Source organism: Pyrus communis, chromosome 14 (assembly GCF_963583255.1).
Source record: "Pyrus communis chromosome 14, drPyrComm1.1, whole genome shotgun sequence".
NCBI lineage: Eukaryota > Viridiplantae > Streptophyta > Magnoliopsida > Rosales > Rosaceae > Pyrus > Pyrus communis.
This window is the reverse complement of record NC_084816.1, coordinates 21,384,752-21,406,244: the sequence shown is the minus strand read 5'-3', so window position 1 is coordinate 21,406,244 and position 21,493 is coordinate 21,384,752. Positions and strand designations below refer to the sequence as shown.

Below are 21,493 nucleotides of genomic sequence, written 5' to 3'. Positions count from 1 at the left end.
TGTTCTCACTTTGTATTGTTATTACTTGCCAAGAAATCAATCATATTGTATACATACATACATACATACATACATACATACATACATACATTTTTTTTTTTGTTTAATCTTTTGAAATAGTCTATACAAATACCGTTAGTGGTGGAAAAAGACTGCATTGTTGATATTGCACCATCGATCCACATCACTTTAACGCGTGAAGATTGTGGTTGTCAATTGGAGCATAAATGCTCGGCCATAACTGGCTAACACCTAGTTGGCTTCTAAACCATGAAATCAAAATCACCTTAATTAAGACTTGTCATTGTGACTTAGATTATCTGAGTTTAGATAAAGGGGAATTGAACCAATGTGAAAACCATGTCAATTAATCTGAACACACAGCATTAGAAATTGACTTAATTTTCCAAAACAAATTGATTAGAAATTAATATTTCCTACTACAACACTTAACATTAGCTCAGCCACTTAATAATATGGTTTAGTGATGTTCTTACAATCACTTGTAAGTGAAAGGTCTTAAATTTGACTTATATGAATGATAACTTTGACATCAAATTATTATTGCAAACTCATTATGTATAGCTTAGACTAAATCCTTTACCCCTTAATATAAATATATTGTTGTATAAATAAATAAAAAAGGCCATGTCACCTATAGAGTGCACAGACTTACTCATGCTGCCTTAAAGCCCTTAAGAGAGTTGATTCAGTGTCGCTAGATTGAACGAGTATGTTGGTTAATGATTTTAATTGGGCATGTACTTCTAAAACGTTAAAGACCACTAACGCAATATCGCAATAAAAAAAAAAGCATGCTATCCTGACATAAGTGTGATTTTTGAAGAGTGCCTGTGATAGTGATTTCGAAGAATGTATGCAAATGCAAATCTTTCATTTACGCATATACCAAATTATATTCATGAAAAATAAATTCTCTCTTTTTAGGCCACGTCATAAATATATGAGCAAGACAAAGGTTATACGAGTTTGTAACTTATTCCAATTAATTAATTGATTATAACTGTCAGTGTTTTTCTTCTTTTGAATGCGGTCGTATATGAGACAATACATGATGCTGCATGCTATGTTTGGTGATCTTGGATCACGAGACTGCACGGATGCTGGACAATAGAGGGCAACGTACTGATCATCCCATTTCACAGTTTTGCATGGAGGGATTTCTGACATGCACCGCACCTTACTATACATCAGAATTTTTGGTCGTTCAATATTCCAATACATCGATGAGAGTATGGTAAAATTTTTGTTCATGATTAGCTATCATCTGCAATCAATTTTCTTTAACGATAAAAAAAAAATATCCATGAAGAATATCTTACTCAAAGAAACGAGTTTGAACATATTAGTTATACGAAGTGCTTCTCACAATTTGTCACGTAATCAAAACGCGAGGAGTTAGTGTAAAGCCGTTGTATGGATACAGTGAGTATTGGATCCTAAACTTCACACACATGATATATACATGGTCGTTCCATAGCTCATTGGGTAGAAGGACATGCTAATAAAGGTTGTGATGAAGAAGGTCGAACTCGTAGCTTTGACGCTGAGTTTTAAAACCCTGAATTTGACCCGATCCATTTTCATCAAAGAGTTATTGTACATCGAATCAGATCACCAAGTTTGATGAAAATATTTACAGTCCCTACGTATATATTAGGGTTGGGAAATACTATTTGCAATATAAGATAAACCATTAGTGTTCTCGTGTACTTGCTTGTTTGAGACTGTTTATGTAGAACTGATTCCATCATTAGTTACATAGGATTAATAAACTTTGGCGTTACGAGGAGAAGTTTAGAGTTGATATGAAAAATAAATTATATTTAGTCATAAAATGACATAAATCTTACCCCTCAAAATACATGAACAAAAATATACATGTAAAGAGGAGGACACAAACTTGATCATTTAGAAACAAAACAAGAAAGATACAAGAAAAAAAGGTGGAGACATGAGACCTAACTCCTCTGAAACAAAATTTGAAAATTAATAACCTGTAAAACAAGTTGAGAAAAATAAAAAATAAAAATCATCAAGAAAGAAAAATAAATTATTCTTTACATAAGGAACCAAACTAATAAGTTGACAAAACATAAAAACGATTAAAACTCAAACTAATAGAGTTACGAATTTGTGTATACATGTGTCAAGAGAAATTCGCAAATGCGCGCCTAGTTGAATTTATTTATAACTTCCTTTGAATGTTATTTGTAAGTTCCTTGTTTACGTATAGAGCAATGTTAGGGAGACTAAATTTTTAAACCAAATTTGTAAACCAAATATGTGTTACCAGTAGAAAATAAACAAGTTAATTAACATTTAAATAATAATCTAATCATCTTCAATCACATCATTTAGTTTACAAAATTTAATTTAAAATTTTAATCTCTTTAACATTAAGAAAAATTACATATAGAGTATACTTTTAATATTTAATTTTATATTGAGACAACATTTTTCAAACATTTCATGGAAAGACAAAAGGTAATATATATGAAAGATGACATCATTATTTTTTTTGTAAGTTATGAAAATACCCTTTTTAGTTGTAAAATATTTTCACACCTCTATCTCCTTCATCTTTTGCTCCCTTCTCTCTCGAAAAAAAAAAAAATTTGGCCCCATTTTTGCTTTTATCCTTCTCTTAACTCATTTGCTCGGCTACTTCAACGTTTTTGCACCAGCAAATTTGATACTTTGAGGCTAATTGAAATTAGGAACAAATGAGAGCAAACGTCGAAGCTGTAAGGTGAGATCCGGCTTGTCTTGTTATTGTTTTGGTTGTTGTGATTACGAAATTGCTGCTTGGGCTATTCCGCTTTGCAATCTGCATATGCATTTGTTGATGCTTTCTGTGGAAACTTGAATTTTGGCCTTATTTCTATATCGGCTGATGGAGAAATGAAACAATATTATTGGATTACTATTAAATTGGTTTAAACTGGAGTTAGATCAAACTTACTCTAATAGGCTTTTCCTAATAAAACTTGTCATCCTATACTGATGATCTTAGCTTTTCCTAGTAAAAGTTATCATCTTATACTGATGATCTTAATTCATGAGCCCTCATGGCTGGATATGGAGAAACAAACATACATACTTCCTATGAAAAGATTCTTGGTCAATGCATGCATTCTGTGCTTAACAGGAAAAACAAAAAAAAAAAATTGCAGTTTATCCCTAAAGTATAATTGGCATGTTAATTCATACTCACTAAATTAAAATTTGGAGGCTCTGCTGAAGTTAGACCAGTAATCAACTATACTCTGTTATCAAAGTTATGGTTCTCATTCACTTTCTAATCAAATCTAACAAATCCATACCAAGCTTAGCGGTCAATAGTGCACCGTGTATACGTGAGCTGCTTCAATTTGTTTTTGTTTTGTTTTTACTTTGCGTTTTGTTTACAAATAGATGACTAATTTTTTTGTTAAAAAACCAACACCAACTTAGTCGGTGCATGGAATATGCTAAAAAACTCTAGCAAGTATAGCAGCAAGATGGAAAAGCCAAGTCCACCAAGTTAGGCTAGGAAACTTTAGAAAAATAATGGTCGAAGACGGGTTGAATTGATTCTGCAAAAATAGTCAAGGACGAGTTAAACTGATTCTGCAAAAATGATCGAGTATTGATTGAACTGATTATGCAAAATGGTTGAAAACGTGTTGCATTGATTCTGCAAAAATGGTCGAGAATGGGTTGAATTGCTTCTGCAAAAATGGTCAAGAATAGGTTGAACTAATTCTACAAAAATGGTCGACGACGGGTTGCACAAAAATGGTCAAAGACGTGTTGAACTGATTATGCAAAAATGGTCGAGGATGAGTTGAACTGATTCTGCAAAAATGGTCGAAGATGGGTTGTGTAAGATCCCACATCGCGCCAGGGGAGTGGATCCTCTAAGCCTTATATGTATATTCCCACCTCTATCTAGCACGAGGCCTTTTGGGAGCTTATTGGCTTCGGGTTCCATAAGAACTCCGAAGTTAAGCGAGTTCGTGCGTGAGCAATCCTATGATGGGTGATCGACTGGGAAGTTCTCGTGTGAGTTCCCAGAAACAAAACTATGAAGGCGTGGTCGGGGCCCAAAGCGGACAATATCGTGCTACGGTGGAGTCGAGCCTAGGATATGGTGGGGGCCGGGCCGGGATGCGTGTGGGAATCTCGATGTGCCTCGAGGGTAATTTTATCTTTTTCACCCAAAAGTACACGTGTCACCTTCATAATTTTCTTGATTATTTTTTGCTCCACAAATGCCTTCACACCTGCTAGGCTGTTCGCAAGAAAGGGCAGCAGGTGTAGAGATCTCCAACTTTGATGCAGATTCCCACCTGGACTTGGAATTAGATTCTTTTAGGAAAGGGAAATAAATCGCCTCCAAAGCCTATTGTAGCCTACCTTTAGTAGGGGATTAAATCAACTTCGAAGGGCAATTATTTATCCCTACAAGAAAGAGAGAAAGCTACAGGATATTTGTTCCCATTCCCCTAGCACTCTTCTTTGCTTGCCCATGCAAATAACTGTCTTCCGTTGATTTCTTTGTCTTCTCCGCTCCGCACCAATGTAAGAAAAACTTAATTTTCTTTGTCTTCTTCTTGGGTGGTGCTGCCATTGGGCAGCCGTCGAGGTGGTGCGGCATGTCGGCTGGCAGGAGCCAGGAGTCACCTTGGCATGGGCCGAGGAGCACTACCACAAAAGTGGCTTATTATGTCGGTGGTTGGTGTTAGTTTTATATAATATACTAGCGGATAAGACATTTCCGACATAAACTGTCTATGTCGCTTATAACCAACCTAGATTGTTAATGTCGCTTATAACCAACACAACTTTTAATCTTTTTAAATGGTGGTGTTGTATAAAAAAGAAAATCGTGTCATTTTCAACCGACATAAAGTTAGTGTCGGTTAAAAAAAGAATTGTGTCGATTCTACCCGACACTAATAATTATTTTTAAACATTTTAAAACACGGTGTCGATTGTAGCCGACACTAATAATTGATTTTGTCACTTGAATTGTTATGAGAAAATGCAAATAAATAATATTTATAATTTGGGGAGAAATTTAAAATTTTGAGAGAATTTTAATTGTTATAAGAAAATACAAATAAAAAATATTTATAATTTTGGGGGGTAATTTAAAATTTTGAGGGAATTTTTAAATCGTGACAAATTTTTTTTGGGGGTGGGGAAAGGAATTTAAAATTTTGGAAGGGAATTTTATTGCAGATGGTAATAGTGTAATATTTTTTTTAAAAAAGCTTGCTATAGGTTTTAATCGACAGTATCCAGAATAAAACCTTCCCTCCCTTCCTTGCACCTCTGCCTTCTCCCTTCCCCCTTTCCTTCTCCTCTCCTCCTTCTTTCCTTCTCCTTCTCTTCTCCCCTTCTCCTTCTCGCTTCAATCACCATGGATGAACAATTCGAGGAGCAACCTTCCAAACTGCTTATGGGTTTCCAAGCTTTTTTTTAACTGGTAAATTATAGACTATGGGAAGCCAAGAAGAAGGTGGAGGAAATTAAAAGCAAGTTAAAGGAGAAGGAGGAGGAGTATACCGATGTATAGGAACTTTACAAAACACTTCTTGTTAAGGAACGGAGGAATAATGATGAAGTGCAGGAGGCTCGTAAGGAACTAATCGGTGTACGTGCATTTATTTTTTCTGGTTTGGCTCTTGGGGGTTTTATTGAATTATATTCTTTGCTATCTGGCTTTTAATTTTTTTTTTTTTTTTTTTTTTTTTTTTTTTTCTGTATATCACTGTATAGTTGATATAGAATTAATGTTGGATGGAACAGTTATGCCGTGATAAATTATAGACTATGGGCCATGCAGTACATGAGTTTGAATAACACGTATATCTGTGCATGCTGAAAGTATGATGGATGATGGTTTATGGGGTTTCGATGGCATCGGTTTCTCTTTTAAGCTAGAAAGTCACACTAGCAATGTGGTCATGAATAGTGATCCTTTCTTATCAGTGTGGTTTGCTGATCGCAATCCATGCTTATGGTGCTTGTGATTTGTCGATCTGGGTCCTTGCTTACCAATGTGGTTTGCTAAACGTGCTCTTGTGGTGTTGTGGGAGTCTAACTTCTGTTATATGCTGGGACTCTGGGATTCAAGGAGCAACATTCCAAAAGCTTGTCTCGGTTTCCCATAGTCTATAATTTATCAGTTAGAAACCCAGACAAGCTTTTTATTTATTTTTTTATTAATAGTTAGTGGTGTCGCTTATGGGCGACACTAGTTTGGTTATTTTATTAAACAAATTCTAAGGTGGTGTCGGTTAGGACCGACACCAAACTGCTCCATCCGACAGTGTTTGTTAATAGTTAATGTCGCCTGTATCCGACATCAGACTTGATGTCACTTTTAACCGACAATACTATTTTTTTATTTTATATTGCTTTCCTTCCTTGTGGCGGATTAAGGGGACTAACTGACATCAAAAGCCATTTCGTGATGCTAGCAATGGTGTCGGTTCTATTATCCGACATTGCATGAGTTTATGTCGGTTTTGCCCAAATATCCGACAAAAAATATGTTTTCTTGTTGTTTTTTGGACCACTAGTTATAGGTAATCTTGTAGTAATAGAGGTGGTGTGCTAGGGGCCACATCTTGTGCTGCTTGGCTTGATTGAAGCCAAAGGCTGGCTCGGCATGGGCTGAGGAAGTGGCGTGACATGGGTCACGGTTTGGGCTATTTGTCAAGAATGAGGAAACTGCTTGAGTGTGATTTCTTAGTTGCTGTAAATGGAATGTCGGATGAACGAACTGTTGAGTGCAAAGTGGTTGTTGCCTCCTGACCATTTGCTGCTTAGCTGGTCTTCGAGTATTCTATCTTTTGAGTTGTATGGCCTTCTTACAATGAAGAGCAATTAGTTTATCCTCTTGCACTGAAGAGCTGACTCGGATGGGTGTCGGGGAATTAGTTTACCCTCTCGAATTGGAAGGCAATTAGTTTATCCTCTCAAATTGGAGAGTAGACCCAAATGGGTGTCGGCGAATTAATTTACCTTCTGACACTGGAGAGGCGAATTAGTTTACCCTCTCACACTGGAGAGCAATTAGGTTATCCTCTCGCCCTGGATAGCAAACCCAGACCCGGATGGGTGTCGAGGAATTAGTTTACCCTTTCACACAGGAGAGCAATTAGTTTATCTTCTCGCGTTGGAGAGTAGGCCGAGATGGGTGTCGGGGAATTAGTTTACCCTATCACACTAGAGAATAATTAGTTTATCCTCTCGTGCTGGAGAGCAGACCCAGATGTGTATTGGAGAATTAGTTTACCATCTTGCACTGGAGAGCAATTAGTTTACCCTCTCGCACTGGAGAGCATGAAAGTCGTTGTTGTGAGTGTAGCTAAGGAAAACTGGACTGCTAGACAATTGAAATAATCCTTAGCATGTGAGGTCTTGTTCACCGATCTACTTGAAACTTAGTACTACTTGTGGAACTCATATAAAGGTGTATGTAGGAAGCGCGGTGAATTGCTTCCAGACTTTCTTCAAGTATTGCGCCATTGTTAGATGTTTCGTCGTGTGCCCTTTTGAGGCTTTGGTTGGTGTTCAGCTGAGAATCTGAATAGCTTGCAAGCTTCTTCATCGCTAAGTCTTTCGCTAGCAAGGGCTGCTAATAAAGCTGTCTTCTGCTTCATCGAGCCACAAAGCAAGATCGGCACGGTTGAGAGCGATGGTGCAAGATCGGCATAGTTAAGAACCATGGTGACAGATCAAGGGTTGTCGGGAGCTATGGAGTAGGTAGGCACGACTGTAAGCGTAGAGCTGTGGCTAGCTTGGGCCAGGTTGTGGGCAAAAGAAGGAATTGGACCACTAAGTCTGTGATGCTCGGCTACTGGTGATGTGCTGCTTCAGTATTGAATCGTCTAGAGTGTTGAGAACAAGGTATTCCCTCGGTTTTTGGTAATTGAGCTGGTGTGTCCTTCTGGTACTCGTCTGTCCTAAACGCGCCATTAGGCCAATGTGCTGCGTTTGTCGGACATAAGTAATCTTTGTATCCAACAATCTATGAGGGATAGTCTCATTTGCTCGATCTTGTCAATGAGAGGTGACCTGCTTATATTGGTCATGTCTCGTCGGAGTACCTCGTCAGTAGCTTCGTTACACTGGAAATCGCGTAATCGTTCAGTTAGGAGCCTCTCAACTTCTTCCTGAATTTTCCTCTAGTTGGGCAGCGGAGCTTCTGGCTGCCCCTTATAGTTACCTGTTGGTCTAGGCTTCTTTTTCATGTGCTTAGCTCGTCTATGTCGCCACTGCGGTGCATGTGGTACGTTCCTAGTAGGCGACCGAATTACTCGTAGGCTTCCGGTTGAACTTGAGCTGAATTGAGTGATTGCTTCTCTTCGTCCATCATGTTACCTACTCTAATGTGAGGTGGAGGATGTTCCTTGCTGCCTTAACCGTCCATGAACACTTCACTTAGAAGGTTGCTCATGTTGATTATCGAAGTGTGGCCCCAACCGTGAATGTATGCTCGTCCATGAGCCTAACCAAGAATGCACACTCTGCGCTCTAAGATAAGAGTATACGCTATTTTGAGAGCCCAATCAAGAGTGTACACTGCCATAACGCTTAGTTCGTGACTAGTCAAGTGGTTGTTTACTAAGATGTTGCTGAAGAGGTTCGTCGTCTGCCCTTGTCCTACTTTGGGACACCTCGTCTAGGGCATACTGCAAGAGCTGATTCACCAAGGTAGTCTGAAGCGCGAAGGCGCTTTTTAACTATATGACTTGTCAAGACAAGTGTTGTTCGCCATTTCAGGTGGAAAAGCTTGGACAGTATACATCTTTTTGAGTAGTGGAAGTGTAAAGGACTCCCGGCGCGAGATTTGAGTTAGGATAAGTCAAATCTGCGAAGAAATGGGGAAAAAATATCCCCGGTTCAATCGTCGGTCCAGAAATCTAAAGCCGGGATGATTGAACCGATCTTGGACTAGTTAGGATTACTTGGTGAGCCACGGAAGTGGGCTAGACCTCGAAAACAGGTCGAGTCGATGAAGTGGGTTGTACCGTTGGCATGGGCTGGGCCTTCTACGCGGCTTGGGTCGGCTGTTGTACGACACGGGCCTGGGCTTGGCGTTGCAAAATGGTGCGAGCTTAGGCTTGATGTTGCCCTGTGGGCCTAGGCGTGCCAGGCTGCTACTGCTATATCTGCGCCTGGGCTATTGAAATGGCAACAAGTTGGGCTGCTTTCTGGGCTTGCGCCTCTTAGATCGTGGCCTGATGGTCCCGCTACCACAGAGTTGGCCCACTACCCATTACCACAGTGGTCACTGTGACTGCCATGGTGGTGGTGCTCTTTAGTGGCAAAGTTGCTCATCTTGCCATCGCATTGAGCCTCATGGATCATCGTGGTAGGGCTACGTCTCGTCCTCCATCATTTCATCCGGATATTTGAACATAGGAAGTTTCGCTCGTTGTGGTTTCCGAATTTCCCGTCATTGTATTTTTCCCTTACCTCTATTCAAAAAATTAAAAAATTCTAGGAATAAGAAAGTATGAAAAATTTACAAACGAACGAGAAATGAGAAACTTTGAATGCAAGAGTCTTATTCGACTGTGTGAATCAAACTCTTAATGAAAGCACCAATTTGTGGATGCAAATTTTCGCCGTTTTCTCCCTTGATGAAAATGCACCTGCAAAATAATAACACCTAAGATTAAGGCCAAAAGCCTCACGTGCCCACGATGAATGAGGGGCTTTGGCCGAAGAAACTCTGATGCTGTTAGAATTTAAGAGAGAAAATGTTTAGGAATTTTTGGGGAGAGAATGGCCTAGCATTTTAGAGTGGGAAAGCATGACTATTTATAGGGGAGTGACTAGCCCTATTTGGAGAATAGGGGCCGACCACATATGGTCAAATTGTGAGTGTAATTGCAAAATATTATGTGAAATAATATCTTGCAATTAACTTGGCAATTAATCCCAAATGAAATAGAAAAATTGGGAGTTACCTTTTGAGTGAGGATTTCAGGAGGAGTGATGAGAAGGTTTTGAATAATTACCATTTTGATCACCTTTTACTCTTCCTTGATTGAGCCGTTGTTGTCCGTTGCATGCACGTGGGAATCTCAGTGTGCCTCAAGGGTAATTTTGTCATTTTCACACAAAAGTACACGAGTCGCCTCCATAATTTTCTTGATTATTTTTTACTCCACATCGAGTATATCCAGGATATTTCAAACAGTGGTCGCAAGTAACTAAAACATGAGATTTATTAATACAAACAATTACACTAGTACAAAAAAACATTAAAGGTAGTTCGGATCGGAATCTCGATTCGAAAAGAGTAATCCAAATCCCAAACCGAGTCATTTCCGGAAGAGATTCTGAAATCGAAACTAAACCGAACCAAAATTTTGGGATTCCGGTAGGGCTCGGGATTTCACCAACCATTGAGCAGTATGTCGCATCCTCCCCTTGCAACCATCTTGGGTCATCTTCATCACCAACCCAAAGGGCTTGAAGGGTAATTTCGCCACCACCTTCCCCTCGAACATCGAGCTAAGTAGCCCGAAGACGACGAAAAGGACAAGGGCAATGACGGCGCTAGACTTGAACTTGAAAACGACAAATCGCCGCTGGATTCCTTGAGCCTGGTCTTGACGCGGCCGATCTTCTTGGTCTTAGACTTTTTGGTAAATTTGGTGGCAGAGGAGGAGTTGATCTTCGAGGTCTCGAGCTTCTTCGCGGCTTTATCGATGGAGGAGCAAAGGGACTTGTAGGAGTTGGTGAGGGAACCCATGAGATCGCCTCGCAAATGAAGGTGAGGTTAAAATAGATTGGCAAAGGATGAGATAGCAGAGTGAGGTGAGGTCGAGAAAGAGCGAGGCTTGCAGCAGTTGCTTCGAGCGAAAGAGAAGGTGGTTGTCTATGGGAGGAAGATGCTTCGAATGAGAGTCTGAGGAATTGTGCCTTCTCACATAAACCCTATAACAACGGACAGCCGAGACCAATAGGTCAAACCGAATTTCGTACGGAATAGTTTGGGATTGATTCGGGATGACCTACCAAAATTTTCAAGATTTTCAGTTTGGGATCGGAATTTTTTCAGTATAATTTTCGGAAATTTTTTTTTTTTTCAACCACAAGAAGCATAATGTCACTAGTAACTTACATACAAATCGATTAATTTCAAATCTTTGTAACCTATGTAGTAGGATGAAAACTGTAAACAACAATTGTCCACATGTTGCATCAACGGTTAACAATTACTTACTCACGTGTAAGCAGTTGTCTCATGTTGAGGTCTCGATGGGATTGTATAGCTTCTTGTGTTTTTGAGCATGAAAGAGGGATATTATCTCTCCAAAGCTCATGGATTTAGATCTCAACACCTGCCTACATATCCAAAAAGATTTTATATGCTGTGTATTTTCTTTTGAAAAGCCGAAATAAATTACAACTTATAATTTTCATAAATTTCAGAACTATATATACTTGCCAAAATTTAATGTATGACTAATTAAATTAAAAAACTTACTAAACCAAACTACAAATTGAGGATAAAAATGATCAAAGTCATCCCCTACTGAAGTTGCTTCCTTACCAAATGCTAGCAAATATTAAACAAAACAAAAAATCATGGTGGGAAGATTTGCAAACCTTAAAATTTGGAGTGCATTTTTGCTCACCACCATTTAGTGTGATATATGCTTACCAACTTATTTATCACCGTTAGATGAGTTTGAATTTTGAGATTTGTGCCTATCGACTACAGAAATCTCGAAATTCAAACTCATCTAACGGTGATAAATAGGATGATGAACATACACCATACTAAATGGTGGTGAGCAAAAATGCTCTCTAAAATTTGAGAACAGTTCAAATTTGATCCCTTCTTTTGAAGTTTTGTATCGAAAGGTGGCCAAAAAGTTGTTCAAAACGCTTTGCCCAACGTACCATTTGTGACTGCTGAATGCTAAAAAATTTCGTGCCGTAGCAGCACTTGGCTTGAATCGATCGATCGACCTAACAACAATGGAACAGGCGCAATCTTCTAGGCTTGACAAGTTGCAAATACAAAGGCATCCCTTGACAATTGCCTTGTTTTTAGGTTAAATACAGACACATGCTACGTACTGTGCTGAGTGCGTGCTCAACGTAGCCAACTTTTTAGGCACAGTTATAAGATCTTGTAAGAGAAATTCTGAAATCATAAAAACAAGAAGACATTAGGACTGTAAAAGAGGAATCCGCACATGCATAAGAACGTCTTTTATTCTCTCAAAACTATATGTGAGAGATGGGACAATCCTTATATAGTTGTTAGGATATTTCTCAATCAAGATTATTATCAAATGAAAAATACTCATAATTACAATTATATTTTTTATATCCGACCATAATAAAGACTTAGCAAATAGGAATTACGTGATTGGTCAATTAGAATTAAGACTCTATTATTCTAGCCATACTGAGATTGCAAGATCACTCAAATTTCAACTCACTTAAATAATACTGAAAAATCAAGTGACCTGATTGACAACTTATTGATCCTCACAATAATTCTTATAACTTCTTGATCCTCACAATAATTCTTATAGATCCACCTTCATATAATGACTTCAGGGATTAGTTTGTCGTGGAGGATTGGCTATATTATCTCGTTTGAACATAGCATTCATCAAAAGAATGTGGACTTATTCAATTTTAATTTTATTTATTTATGTCACTTAATACTACGGTTTAATGATATTCATCTTCATTTGTCAGTGAGAGGTTTTATGTTTGATTCTTGTTAAAAGCAAATTCGAACCACATTATTGTGAGCTCATTGTGAGGTTTAGCCCACTCCCTCACTTGTTAAAAAAAATTATTTATTTATTTTTCATAGAGAAAGACATGAAAATTTTCAAAACTGGACAAAGAGGATGTAAATTAAGAACTGAGATGCAAAGTGGGTGACACTAATTGTATTATTATTAAGGAGAGAGGGAATGTTCAAAACTATTATTTTAAGGAGAATGAGGAGTTTTGAACCGAGAACTCATGGGTGGAAACCTAACACCGTATCAACTAGAATATTAGACAACATGAAGAAGTGATGCTAATTGTGATTAAACATCTATACTGTACAAAAATATTCATATAGGGTGAGACTAGTTGATACCTAAAATTCCTTAACTCAAGTCCCCATTAGATTATCTCAACCAAAAAGTAAAAAATAAACACCCCGGCATTGGATCACTTTTGAATATGTATAATCTCTTGACAAGATACCATGTCATGTATAAGGTGTCAACGCAAAAGAACAATATGCTATCCCATTCTTAATTATTCTTTATTGTTAAAATACTATTTTAATTAGCAATTGTTTTTTTAATAGCATGTGCATGGTAGATAAAATAAATGACTGAAATTAAAAAATGAAAATTCTAATAGTCGTGGAAATCAAATCTAACAACTAAAGCACATATACAACTCAGTACTATGTAACATTAATGTCACAACCTTAAATTTTAAGTCCCAATTAGTGTGGGATTATTTTATTTGTTTGAATTCACGTCATTTGAACCTCGATTATTTATATTTATATGCCATTGTTAGGTTGTATGCCGTATAAGTTAAAATGGAAAAAGTTGAGATAATAGTCGGTTTTCTTAAATACATTACTAATTTAAAATGCAGAATAACATAAGTGGGCTCTTCTTTTATAATTTAGCTTTCCTTTGTTGGCCATACTAAAATCATGTAATGGCCCCGGATGATGAGGATATTGCCAAACCAAATAATTTTCGGCAGTTAGCTAAATATTTGCAATGCCATTACATGATTTTAGTATGGCATTATATAAATATTCCTTTGTTAAAGGGACGGAACTTTCGTTAATTATATAAATATTCCTTTGTTAAAGGGATGGAACTTGACTAATAACCCATCAATGTCAAATTTGTACGTTGCATGTTAACACGGTTACTACTTGTGATTTTTGCCCTCACGTCTTGAAACATATTTGCTTGCCATATCAGGCACAAAGCAACATTTTTTTATATAATATAAACAGGTCGGCTTTAAAAAAATTGTTCTGATGAATTATCTGAATGGCCTACAAATTTTGGAGTCAAAAGTCATATTGGACTCCAAATTCGAGACAATCGCTCTTCATTGCACTGGAAAAATTGAAGTTAATTATTTATGATTTTGAAGTCAAGTGCTAAGTAATATTTGATTAAAATTTATCTCTTAAGGTAAAATCCTCATTGAATTACACAAAAAATTATTATTATTTTAAAGACTATTATCAACTTCACGTATTTACTGCCATCTTTCAATGGTATACCAAAATTTTTGCTTGATGGCTATTTTAGTTTAATGAGTTGCTGCCATTTTCTCTTCCGAAGAGTTGCACCCAACATGTAATTAACGGCCATAAAACCTATATCTTGCATTAGCAACGGCTATTTCTAAAATCTCCTATAAATGCACACCTTTCTTTTCATTCAAAGTGCATTCAATCCAATTAGTTTCGTCACATTATAGAACACATTTGTACTCATGCTAGGAAACCAAAAGAGCCAAGAGGCTTATGATTGTTACTAAACTAGATTGTATGTCCAAACGAAATCAATTTAATAGTTTAGCTAGATTGGCAATCTCATTAAAAGGGAGAAAATATTATTTTTACATGGTAGAATAATATGTAAAGCATTAGACGTCCACAGTGGTGAAAATGTGTTATACCCTTGCGTCACAGCATAGATTCAAATCCCGTTGGTGACTAATCTAACATATAACTTACTAACGCTATCGCTCGAATAAAAAAAAAAAAAAAAAAAAAAAAAAAGCATTGGACGTTCCTTTGAGAAAACAAACTATATATGTATATGGTAATGACATATTTAACCGCTTTCTTATATTAAGCGTCAAAATATGCAAGCAGCTAGTCAGCTGCTCGATTTCATGAAGATCAATTGGCATGCTTTTTTTGCCATAAACGATGACTTCCAATTGGGTACTGGCGAATTCACATTGGCGTGATCCCGTGGTGGTCGGACAAATTGTAGGGAAGTGCCTCCGATGATCCTTTGGTCGTCCGGGTGGTAGTCATTTCGTAGGTGTTCAACAAAAAGCCGAAAGTGAGACTCGACATCGCCTTTGTGGCGCTGTTGTCAGCATCTGTTGATATATTTGCATATGCTAACATATGTTGACAAACTCGCGTGGAAGTTGTTGATCGGCATCTGTCGATAGACGCGCAAAATGGCTTGGCAAATGACTATTGTTGACCAAAATTTGTTCGATGGAATGTCACACTAAAATTTTACGTGTCGTTTTCGTCCAAAAAATTTTACTCATTGCACATGTTATTTTCTCTTTGACATTTTTACACTAAAGGGGTGGGACAATACTTAGGGGATTGAACTCGTCATCTACGATATTCAAACCTAAAACCTTTAACTTATAAGTGAAAAGAAATATTATTAAAATGTAATACTAAGTAATTAAATGTAATCTCGCTAAAAAAATAAATTTTAAAAGGGTTAGAGCATTGATGATTAAACCACCACATAGTGTAGGTACGTAAAGCTCGTTGGTACCATACATTCACTAAAATGGAGAGAAACAAGATCTGGGTAAGAAGTTGTCCAAAACAAGAAGGGGAAATGCATTGCATGGAAACATAATTTTAGAAATGAATTAAAGTTTGTCTTTAAATAATAAGCCAAATCAGTACTTTTACACTCCTTTCAAAGTTTGGAAGGTGTTTCCAGTTTTATCTATAATGTTAAACTTATGGTCCTTCCAGTAACGTCTTGTAAAATGGTTTTTAAATAATTGTTAAACGAAAACGATAAATAGGATTATACATTTTTATGATTTGAGAATGCGTTCGGTAGTTTAACTCCAAAATAATTTATAAGAAAGAAAACATTAAAAACGTGTATAGTACCAATATATAAATTTAAAAAAAAAAAATTCGAGTTTAGTAGTAGTGTTTTCGTCATATTATTAAGATGGTAACGGTGGTGATAGGAATGATGTTTGCAGCAAGGGAGTGGTGCTGCTAGCAATGGTGGTGGTTTTTTTTTTTGGGGGGGGGGGGGGGGGGGGGGGGGGGGGGGTGGTGGTGGTGGGTTTGAATTGGAGATGGTAGGGATGATGGTCACAGAGATTGTGTTGGTGGTGATGGCGATGATGAAGGTCATGATGGTGGGAGGTGGCGGTGGTAGGAGTGCTTTCCGCCCCCCAGTTATCCTGATCTAGTTGATAAAAGGTTTCTTCTTAATTCAAGTCAGGAAATGATTCAGATATGGGTGAGATGGTGGAGGTTGATGGCGGTGGCGAGACGGTGAAGGGTGGTGGTATTGATGGTGATGTTTGTGGTGGCCTGCATGATTTTATATTGTTCTTAAAACTCCAACCTTGTTTTTAACGTATTTTTTTTATTATCCTGAAATTTGTTTTTGTTTTTGAACAAGCAATATTATCTACACTCAAGAGGTGGGGGAGTGGGTTAAACCTCACAATAGGCTAGCAATAATATGGTTCAAATTCACCTTTGGCGAGAATTGAACCTAAAACTTCTCACTTACAAGTGAAGATGAATACCACTAGATAGTAGTACTAAGTGGCAAAATTTGTTTTTGGAAACATACAAAATATCAATTTGATGTTCTATTAGTCCCCGTGGTGATATGGTAGTTCAAAGATAGCTCCTATGTTAAAGGAAAAAAAAGAAAAAAAAAACTAAGATTTAAGCCCTTATGGTGAAGTCGGTTTGGATTTATGCCCAAAATTGAAAATATCTCAATTCTCCGTTAATTATTAGCATGTAAGCCAAACATTTTAGGCTAAAACAAAACTCTCCGTTAATTGTTAGCACGTATGGTTTACATATGAGGCTAACTTTATCTTTTTAGTCTCACATGTGAGTCTTATGTGCTAACAATTAATGGAACGTAGACGAAATTTACAATTTTGAGCCTAAATCCTAACAGATTTCATCACAGGAACCTAAATCCTAATTTTTTTTTTTTTATCACAATGGCTATTTTTCAACTACCCTATCATCACAGGAACTATTAATCTGATTAAGCCTTTTATTTTTAAAATTTATTTTCATAAAACAGTTTGCCAAATGCAATTTTCCACCAATTTTTATGTTAGAGAAAACGAAAAATTGTTTTACAAAACATTAACGAACATGCCGTTATGTCCTTCTTAATTTGTTCTCCTTGTTTTAATGTCCTTCTATCTGATTTTGATAATTAGAGTTGATGAAGAAGAATATTTACATAAGCAGCATGGGGAGATTGAGCACTTTGCCACTTTGCCGCCACCTTCCTATTTTTTGTTTTATTTGAAAGGAGAAAATGCATCATGAGTAATACTACACCAACATCTAATGATTTTACAATCGGCAAAGAAATTATGTTATGAGTCACCTTTAATTAAGATCGAGCTTCTTTTTCATAGTCATTTATCAAGTGCAAAAACTATAAGAAACATAAAATGCTCTACTCGACAGCGCTAAAAAGTGGCCAGAACCACGAAGACTCTCATCAACAATGCAAAAGAGCGACACAAACTAAGAGATGTATATAGTTATAGGATAAGAAAAACATAATAGAGAAGAGAGGGAAGAGAGAAAAATAATTGCACAAATTCAACAGAGACTTGAGCCAACCGGTAGTGAGCATCCGAAAAGTTGAAAACCCAGAGCTGCATGAGACTCAATGACATCACTGCCTTGTGACATTTATGCATGTTTACGTACTTGAAATCAGAATAAGAAGGAACTAAAATGAACATGAATCGGGTTAAAAACATATCATAGTGGGCATGAAAAGGAAAAAAGAAAATTCAGTTATAAGGTTTACTTTTTTCGTTTTTGACAAAAAGTTGTAATAATGTTTACTAAATTCTAGGAATTGAAATAAAATAAAGTTTGAACTCTCTCCCTTCCTCTAATACTAGTAAAATTAAAATAAAAAAATATGGTCTAATATCTTAGTGAATAAAGTGTTGAGTTTCTACTCATATGTCATAGGTTGGAAACTTCCTCATCCTCTAAATTAGTGTAACAGTTTCGAACTCTCCTTGTGACGACCCGTCCCAATTTATTATATAATTTTCTCCCCAAGTGTGTAAAGTGACGAATATACGCTCGTTGGCTTAGTGATGTGGATGTACATAAGCAGTTTTGAATTATTATTTTTGTCGTCGTAATTAAATCGTACTCGAAGTCACAAATGCGTTGACGCGAGTTAGGCCCGAATCGGAGTCGTAATGAAAAAGTTATGATTATTTGAATACGTAAATGGGTAAATAGCATTGTATTTTTCCTTGGATGTTGACCCTTATGTGCATTACTTACCCAATTATTTTAGTTCCCATGTTCTTGAGCCCAATCAGATTTGTGGCCCTATTATTTTTGGACCAATTAAAACTGGCCTTCTCTTTCTGTTCTGCCCAATCACGTACGCGCACACACATACACTCTCATTCTCTCTCCTTCTCGACTATTCTCCTTTCTTCTTCCCTTTGCACCGTGACACACCCGCACCCAAACCCATCAAAACCTCACAAATTGAACGTGAGCTTTACATCATCGTGTTCCCCATGGCCTCATGATCTTATTGATACCATTTGATCACCTAACGGACGTCGGGAACTCGAAAACCAGAAGTTCCAGAAAGGAGCCAAGTTTAATCCCATGCAATCCTAGTGAGGTTAAGGAGTTTTAGGACTTAGAAAGGTATCCACTCAGCTTCCCTAACACATTGGAGTAGTTTTGGAGTGGAGTGGACGTCGGAATAGGCAAGTTTGAGAGGGTGCAGAGTTGGCTGGATTTTCCAAGGAATTTTCCGATCATTTTTCGTTGGATTTTGGACTTCTAATAGGTACGAACGTGTTCTACTCTTCAAAACCTTCAAATCCATATAAATTTCAAGGAATTTTGTTAAGAATTGAAGTAGATATAAGCTTTTGAAAATTTTCCAGAAACCAACGAGTGCAGACGTCAGCCGGCGGTGGAGACCGGAGAAAAAGAAGTTATATTCCGTTAACTTTAATGGAATATTCTAACGGCGTTAGGTAACGCCGTTACCATGTAACGAAATATTTCGCCTATTTTGACGGAATATTCCTAACGCTGTTAGCGTTTCCGTCAGTGTGTTGTGCATGTGCCTGCACATGAGGGCACGTCTGGTGTCCAAAAATCTTTCTAAAATTTTATGTGGGTTCGTATCGTCGAGTAGATCACGTTCGTATATTCAAACCTTTCATTTGAGCAAGCTATGAGAAGTTAATCCTAGATTTTGTATATGTGCTAATTAATTAACGTAAAAATAGTTGAATCGCATATAGGTGAGACATACCCCGAGGACGAGCGTGGACAAGCCAGATTAGGGGGCTACGATCCTGCTACTTATCAGTAAGTGGGCATTTGTTTTCTATACACACACACACGTGTATATGCTTTACAATTTCCTATTAACGTTTTAAAATGAATTATGCCTTGAATGCCATGTCGATTATGCATGATATTTATACACATTACATTGTTATGAATTCAATTACATTGAATGACGCTACGGAGGCCCAGGTAAACTCAAAGTGAGTTAGTATATGGTTGAGTTGGTTGCCTTACATTAGTATGCATAAATGCCTTTAGAGCTCATCATTGCTGCACCCTGGTGTTAGTGCTCCTATCTCGGGCCAGGGTATAGTCCTTCACTTGATTGTTCACCTCTCACACCGCACGCTCACCTTGGATCCAAGTCTCGTGCCAGCCTGTCGTACAGACCATAATAGGTGGTTCCGACTCGTAGGTAACCCGGAATTTATCGCACATCCTTCATGTGATCGTAGCACTTGAGTGTACATATTTACAACCAGCCTTGTCATATAGGTCACTTTAGGTGACTCCGACTCATGTGCTAGCCTAGGTTGATGAGCTATAGGTCCAGTCGTATAGGTCATGTTAGGTAACTCCAACTGGCATGTTATTTTATATTGATTCTACACCTGGCTTACATGTTTTAGTGCTGAAACGTTATGACATGGCATCTTTTGGTTTTCACTGCCCTTGTACATTGTTTTTACATATATACGTAGTATTATTGTCTGGGAATTATACAGGTTTTACAGTGAGGAGTTATTATGTTTAGAAAGATAACTATGTTTTCAGAAGCTTTGTTTTTGCCCACTCACCCTTCTATTTTGAGCCCCTCTAGGTCCTAGGTAGTTGTTCGTATCTGTGGCTCACTAGGACTATCTGGCGGTTTTGACATTTCCATAAATAAATGTAGGGATCTTCTCCCTATTTGTATAATTAGTACTTGTTCAGTTTGACTGCAATGTTGGATTGCCTATACTCTAAATACTTGTATTTCATTTTTGGTCGCTCCTACACACACACACACACACACACACACACATATATATATATATATAACATATTCTTGTTACTATCACTTCTGTTGCACACTAGGCTACGTCACCCTCATGTGACGGCCAACATGCCTTGACTCAGGTCGGGGTATGTCACTTCTCCTCCCCTAATAATAGTAAATTTCTTTCAAATAAAATAAAAATAAAGTTGATTTCACATAATTTGTTTGCTAATAACTACAAAAATTTGGAATAAAAATTAGGGTAAATTACATTTTACCCCCTCAAGTTTGAGGTCGATTTCAATTCCTTACAACAACTTTAAAACATTTCAATTTCATACATTTACTTATCATTTATTTCAATTTCATACATCCGTTTGAAAATCTGTTAAGTAAACCGTTAAATAATGACGTGGCAAATATAAGGTCTCCATTTGTACTGACGTGGCTGCCTTGTGGCTAAAAACTTAATAAAAATTTTAAAATATTAAAATAATTATTTAAAGAAAAGTTAAAAAATAAATAAATAATAAATAACCAGATCCCCTTCTTCCCCATAATCCCCACCTGTGCCTACCCTCTTATCCTTCATCACCCACCATTTCTTCCACCCCTTAACACGTTTTTTCTCGCACCACTTTCTCTCCCTCAGCCAACGCATTCACCTCATTTTTCTTATTCGACGAGGTCATTCCCACTCCTTTCCCAAACAGTTTCCTACCCAACGCGGCTAAATTCGAACCCGACCCGTTTTTAGCCTGCTTTTTCAATCCGCCCACGATCAGATCCAACGGAATCACCAACCCCGTTGGGTTAATCGGCTTGGCCTTGGAAGTCGACCGCTTTTCCATGAACTTTTTCACCATCGTGGAGATATTGGGATCTGGGGGCTTGGATTTGATGACAGCGAGTGAGGAAATGAGGAGCTTGAGCTCTGTGGAAGACGACGGGTTGGAGAAGTGCGAAGAGGTTAAGGAACGCACATCGTACGAGCTGTACCGCGACGATGGCTTCACTGTAAGCTAAAAACTTACTCTTCTGCTCTGCTAGGTTTCTGAGGAAGAATGAGGGACTGAGCAACTACTATTGTTGTGCCGTTTGGATGAGTT

The 21,493-nt window shown here is 37.5% G+C and overlaps 1 pseudogene; it reads right to left on the bottom strand.

Moving 5' to 3' along the window:
- Window positions 1-21,250, bottom strand: part of LOC137714568 (protein SEEDLING PLASTID DEVELOPMENT 1-like) — a 41,043-nt pseudogene extending 19,793 nt beyond the window's left edge.
- Window positions 21,251-21,493: the final 243 nt, after the last annotated feature.